The sequence below is a fragment of the Schistocerca piceifrons genome, chromosome 4, assembly GCF_021461385.2.
Source record: "Schistocerca piceifrons isolate TAMUIC-IGC-003096 chromosome 4, iqSchPice1.1, whole genome shotgun sequence".
NCBI classification, from domain to species: domain Eukaryota; kingdom Metazoa; phylum Arthropoda; class Insecta; order Orthoptera; family Acrididae; genus Schistocerca; species Schistocerca piceifrons.
The window spans coordinates 131,018,418-131,025,190 of NC_060141.1; the positions used below are offsets into that span (position 1 = coordinate 131,018,418).

At 46.1% G+C, this 6,773-nt stretch overlaps 1 non-coding gene across 1 annotated transcript; it reads left to right on the forward strand.

Annotated features, from left to right (window-relative positions):
• Positions 1-300: 300 nt before the first annotated feature.
• On the forward strand, positions 301-375 carry Trnas-cga. The gene has a single exon. It is a non-coding gene; the product is annotated as a tRNA-Ser (tRNA).
• The last annotated feature ends 6,398 nt before the right edge of the window (positions 376-6,773 follow it).

The following is a 6,773-nucleotide window of genomic DNA, read 5'->3' on the forward strand; positions in this document are numbered from 1 at the left end:
ACAGCGCTTTTGACAGCTTTCAACCATGATGCTGTAAGCGCAAACGATAGCTGTCAACAGAGATATGAAAAGGTGTTGCCATAGACACACGAAGCAGCTGCGCCCAGCGTGCGCCGAAACTATCGGGGATCATAGAATGAAATTTTCACTCTAAAGCGGAGTGTGCGCTGAATTGAAACTTCCTGGCAGATTAAAACTGTGTGCCGGACCGAGACTCGAACTCGGGACCTTTGCCTTTCGCGGGCAAGGTAGGAGACGAGGTACTGGTGGAATTAAGCTGTGAGGACGGGGCGTGAGTCGTGCTTGGGTAGCTCAGTCGGTAGAGCACTTGCCCGCGAAAGGCAAAGGTCCCGAGTTCGAGTCTCGGTCCGGCATACAGTTTTAATCTGCCAGGAAGTTTTTTATCGGGGATAATGTTTCTCAATCTGAATGCTATAATTACGCGTTTGTACATTATGAAAACATTTTTGTACGACTTTTTCATAATTTCAAAGATAATTTCACGAATAAAGGGAAATTAATTTTTTCGATACGTCCCTACACAAACAGTTAATTTTTTGTCATATATATTCGTGAAATCATCATTGAAATTGTGAAACTACATAATGTAAACATGCGTAATTATAGCATTCAGATTGAGAAACATGATCCCTGATAGATTCTGTACGCTGGGCGCAGCTGCTTCGCGTGTCTTCAACGCGATTTTGTGAGCTTCTCTATGGCAACACCTCTTCGTAGCTCTATAGACGCCTATGGTTTGTGCTTACAGCATCAGTGTTGAAAGCTGTCAAAAAAATGGTTCAAATGGCTCTGAGCACTATGGGACTTAACATCTATGGTCATCAGTCCCCTAGAACTTAGAACTACTTAAACCTAACTAACCTAAGGACATCACACAACACCCAGCCATCACGAGGCAGAGAAAATCCCTGACCCCGCCGGGAATCGAACCCGGGAACCCGTGCGTGGGAGGCGAGAACGCTACCGCACGACCACGAGATGCGGGCTGAAAGCTGTCAAAAGCGCTGTCAGATATCAGGGATTTCCCTGAGGTGACTCGCCTCTAGAAGTGTCGTAGTAGTAAATAATAAATGTATTACAAATTCATGCATGATGCGGCATTTATCACATTCTCAGCGTTTATGACGACGTATCACCTTATCTATGTGTCATACAAAGATATTATTTTCTATGTACATCCTGCAGTATACATGGATACTGCCTGTGAAATTTGTTGCGAATACAGTTAGAACGGAAGTAATACACCAAAACGATGCAACAGTTTTTCTCGCATCACATTGTCTGTGACGTCATACCTCCTGAACTATGATAGGTAGTTGTTAGTCCCATAATGATTGTTGCCTGACGGTAAGGTATGTGTGTACAAAGTTTGGTTCAAGTCGGTCCAGTGGTTTTGCAGGAGACTTGGAACAAACACACACACACACTATATATATATAAACCATCTGCAAAAACACAGAAATCAGTCATGGGATGAATCTCTGTAGAAAATTCTCATTCACGTATAAACGCGTGGCCTGCAGCTATACAAACGGGGCACCTCGCGCTAACAGATGGCCAGAGTCGGTGCTATATGACTAAACGTTTGGACTTCCAGTAACAGCAAAACACACAAACGATGTAAGAGAAACGGCGCGACAGACGTTCTCTGCACTCAGAGTACCTGAAAAGTCATGAACATGGGGAAGAAAACGCGAAAGATGCTGTTGTGTGGTGCGAGCAGGGAGTGCAGTGGCGAGCCTAGCGGAGGAGGCTTTGCTGGACACAGATGGTGTACACAGCTCGGGCCGGCCCTGCGAGGTCGGGTTTCAGGCAGCTGGCGAGCGCAGATAGGGCCGGCCCGTGCTGAGCCAGCCGCTGCGGGGGCGTGGGCCGCGCCCGCCCCCGCAGCGCAGCCACGGCCGCAGCCCCTGCCTGATCCCATCTGCAGGCCAGGCCGTAGCCCTGCCCTGGATGCCGAGGCCTCCTCTCTATCTGTACAACTACTCCTCTTTCTGCTGCTTGAAACTCATGGTCACTAGCTCTCCTTTCCCGAGATTACGCACCTAGAGCAAAACTTAGTACTGAAGTGAAGCGTTTGAGATAAGTAGTGAAGTGAAGCGTTTGAGATACATGTGTACTTCACATATCGTGACAGCGTGATAGCACACGTCAGAGAGAAACAACTGTGTGTGTGTGTGTGTGTGTGTGTGTGTGTGTGTGTGTGTGTGTGTGTATGGTTTCAGGTTTTCGGGCGCTAAACAGCATGGTCATCAGCGCCCAAACGCATAGAAACAGGAACACATGCGGTGACGGGACGAAGACGGACAGCGAACAAGGAGAACGGCTAAAAAACGCAGACCTGACACAGTTCCAAATCCTCACATACAGAGGCAAAACAAGAAGAAACGCACTAAAAAGGGAAAGGAAACACAAGGAAAAGAGAACAGAAATCGAAATGAAACAAGTAGGTAATCGTGACTGGCGGTCCTCTTACCTAAAACCTGGGTGAGCCAGTCACCCAGCAGCACATTAAAATCGTCTCCGAGGCAACAAATTGGACAGGACACGAAACCGTAAGTCCTTAACCACAGTCGTTGCGTCGTCTTGCAAAATAGAGGGCAAATCCAGTGGCAAGGAAACCACCGCCCTCTGGTCAGAGAATTAAAGACAGTCAAGTAAAATGTGGCGGACAGTAATCCGGACGCCACAAGCACCGGCCATGGCGTACGTCCTACCAGTCATGCAGGCAGGATGAGGTTCTCCTCACTCGCCTCCGCATCGAGCACAGTCCCTTAACGCATGGTTTTTTACTCCGGCGGGAGGACCCCCAAATCTGTAGAGGGAAATGATGAGGGTAAACACTGCAGGTGAAGTCAGAGATAAGTATATATATACAACAAATAATACAGGACGCAGGATGCAAGCGCTACTCTGAGATGAAGACGTTGGCACAAAAGAGGAATTTGCGGCGGACCGCATCCACCCAATCAGAAGACTGGTGACGCCAGATAAAAATGTCCTGTCACGGTCGCCAACTTCTTAGCTACTCCCCCATTACCCTTTCGCTGGATAAAATTCAGATTATCCTCCAAATGCACAGCTTCCTAGGGAGAGAAACCACAAACTCTGATTCTAGAGTCATGTTCTGCCAGCTGCAGGAAAGGTCTCCCACACTTCCATATAACAAAGAATTTATCAAGCACGTATGAAAGTCTACGTCTGTTTTGACATTCTATTTCGTTTGCTCAGAGCGCCCGTCGCGGTAGTTATTAATTTCTCCAGAGACCATTTTGCACTAATACAATACGCCTAACACTAGTACATTCCACACAATAAACGGGCGATACAAGTGAGACCTGTTACTGTGCGCGGACGATCTCATAAAGATGTGTCCATACACAATTCTCTCTCACTCATACTCCAATACTACACTTGCTGCAATCTGGCACGCACCAAACTGGGCCTGCTATTGAGGCCCGAAGCAAATAGTAATGTACTCTTTACAAAAAAAAATTCAAATGGCTCTGAGCACTATGCGACTTAACTTCTGAGGTCATCAGTCCCCTAGAACTTCGAACTACTTAAACCTAACTAACCTAAGGACATCACACACATCCATGACCGAGGCAGGATTCGAACATGCGACCGTAGCGATCGCGCAGTTCCAGACTGTAGCACCTAGAACCGCTCGGCCATTCTGGCCAGCGTACTCTTTACAATTACACAATAATCTGTAACTCAGAAAACAGATCGCGGTACTACCTGAGCACGTATGTCACGCAATAAACTGACGTAATATTGAGACGTATCCGAAACATATATAACTCAGGAACGTAAACGTGAAAAAAAGAAGACATGACAGCCAAGGAGTTGCAATATGACTTTTTTTATTCACAAGCAGTTTTGGTAATAGTGGCACCTGGTGGACCTATTAATACAGGATTTTGATTTAAAAACTGTACAGTTACTGCACTGCTGGCCATTGAAATCAGGAACGATAACGTGTTTACTAACTTTCAAGCTCTGTTCACAGCCCTCTTAGGCGTAGGTTTTATTACAACTGACACTAAACGTTCTTTTAAGAGTTGTAAGCTTTGGCCGGCCGAAGTGGCCGTGCGGTTAAAGGCGCTGCAGTCTGGAACCGCAAGACCGCTACGGTCGCAGGTTCGAATCCTGCCTCGGGCACGGATGTTTGTGATGTCCTTAGGTTAGTTAGGTTTCACTAGTTCTAAGTTCTAGGGGACTAATGACCTCAGCAGTTGAGTCCCATAGTGCTCAGAGCCATTTTTTTTTGTAAGCTTTGGTCGAGGAATTTGTATTTTTTACGTTTTTAACATTTGTCTCCTGGTGCCGTATACTTGTCATCCTTATTGTTTCTCTATTTTTATGTCTCAGTTGAGTTCGAATTTGAGTTAATGGTCACTAGTTTCGGCCGCATTTGTTTTCATTTTCAGACGATTACGTTTGACAAAAGTACATCATAAGACAAAATGAAGAAACTAAATGTTAAAGCATATAAACAATTTTCTAGTGTGCTGTATGTTCAAATCACAAAGTTTCGTTGCAGTGGTAACAGATCAGATTCGTTCCGTGTAGTTAACGAAACTATTTCGTAGTATAACATTTATGCATTTGAGGCTGTTCCCCGTTCGGATTTGAACATTCCGTGTCCTCGATGTGGGTCACTGTCAACTTTTGCGAAATATGATTAGGAGATTTTGACAGGCACCACATGCTTTTTTTTTATGTATTCTTGGATCTTCTCGTAACAGCACAACACTAGTACGTCTAAGTTTTCAGTAGTACCTTCAGGAGTTTACTGTTCGAAATTTGTCATTTGTAGACAAATCTTACATTGTAATTACTCGAGTTTCTTGTGCATGGTATAACAGTAAATAATTATTTTTTTTGCAGAGAATCTATTGAGTTCCTTTAAAAATCTCCAAAATATTTCTAATTGCGAATGCAGTGCTGAAATTCCTCGAACACACGTCATTCTTTTGTTACCTTAATCTTAATTACAGACCTGAGGATGACGATGGCTACAACGTGGTAATACATGAAAATATGTTAAGCGATGTACAGATTTTATTGTCAAAATTCGACAATGATCGCAGACTCATTTAGCGAATCTGTTTAAAAACTGAACATCATTATTAAAATAACATTACTCCAGCGTGTCGCTCTTTGATTCGCCAAAGTGAGAACGCAGAGCAGTCTAGTATTCGTATGCAGCTGCACGAAGTAGCAACAAGCAACATGGATTTTCTTGTAGCGTAGATAGACCTTGTTACGTTACAGCCTTAATCCAAGATTAGCATCGATAAACTCGTCCGATTATCCCAGTTTTTCTTCGCGAAGGCGGTTGATAAGATGAAGATGTGATCAGTGAGCAGGCAGCTATTACAGTTACGTAACAGCGCACACGGCCGTGCGTGCAGCGGGCGACAGGTAGCTAAGCTGCATGTGCCGGCTGCGGAACCGGCGAGGTGCCCGGCCGAGAAGCCACAGCCAAATAACACGCCGGCCTTGAACTTCTGCGCACCGGCCGCGCGCAGCTGCCCTCACTGCGCTCGGCGTCTTCTGCCTTCCCCCAGCCCGTTATCCCGCCTCTCCACCTCCCCCTCCTCTCCCTCATTCCTCCTCTGCTCTCTTCTCTTTCCTCTCCTCACCCTTCTCTGGTCCTCTTCCTCCTCTTCTGCGACTTCCTGCTCTACACTACATTTATTCCCCGTCCCTTTTTCCCATTTGCATTCCCACCTATTTCGTTTATATCTCGCCCATCATCGTTCGTTCTTTCTCCCCAAACATTTTATAGCTTCTCTTCTATCTTTCTTTTCTGTACAGTCTTTCTCCATATTTCCATTATTTTTCCTTTATTCCTGCTATATTTCTTTGCTCTCAACATTTTCTTTCTCCATTCTCTTTCGATTTCTTCAGCAGGTCCAAGCAGTCTCATTTCGCCGCTACGTCATTCCATGCCGCTTTTAGTCAATGAGTTTAGTTCACCAGTCATGGTGGCTTTTCTTTTTTTAGCTTGTGGCGGCATGCCATTCTCTCGACAACCCATGACCAAATGTTATCAATGGGTGAGACACGTGGAGAACGTGCTGGCCATGACAACAGTCAAATACTCTCCATATAGAGGTAAACCAGAACGGCACAGGCGACAAGGGTCTTGCGTTATCTTGTTGAAAGTTAACGTCACGAAGACCTCGAAGATAGAGCACAGTCAGAGGCCGTAACATGTCAGAAACGTAACTCCTGCCGTACAAGTTACTGGCTGTGCAAAGCAGACGCCCGATGGCATCAGGTATGAGGAATGGAGACGTTCTCCTCGAAACCTCTGGACATGTGCGCTGAAGGCGTACTGAAAAGGCGACGACGTGGTGCTACTCCAGCATCCGGACTTGTCATTGGTCGCAGCATAGCCTCACGCTGCTGCCGCGTCAGAGGAAGCTGCAACAATAGTTGCCATGCTGACAGTAACTGGTGCTTGAGTCGCTGCCGCAGTGTCCGTGTGGATACTTACCTTGATGCAAATAGACCCACTTACTGAATCGAGGTACATGTCGTCATTGTACTATGCTGCACGACCCAGGAACAATGTCTGCAGCCGGCCGGTGTGGCCGAGCGGTTCTAGGCACTACAGTCTGGGACCGCGCGACCGCTACGGTCGCAGGTTCGAATCCTGCCTCGGGCATTGATGTATGTCATGTCCTTAGGTTAGTTAGGTTTAAGTAGTTCTAAGTTCTAGGCGACTGATGACC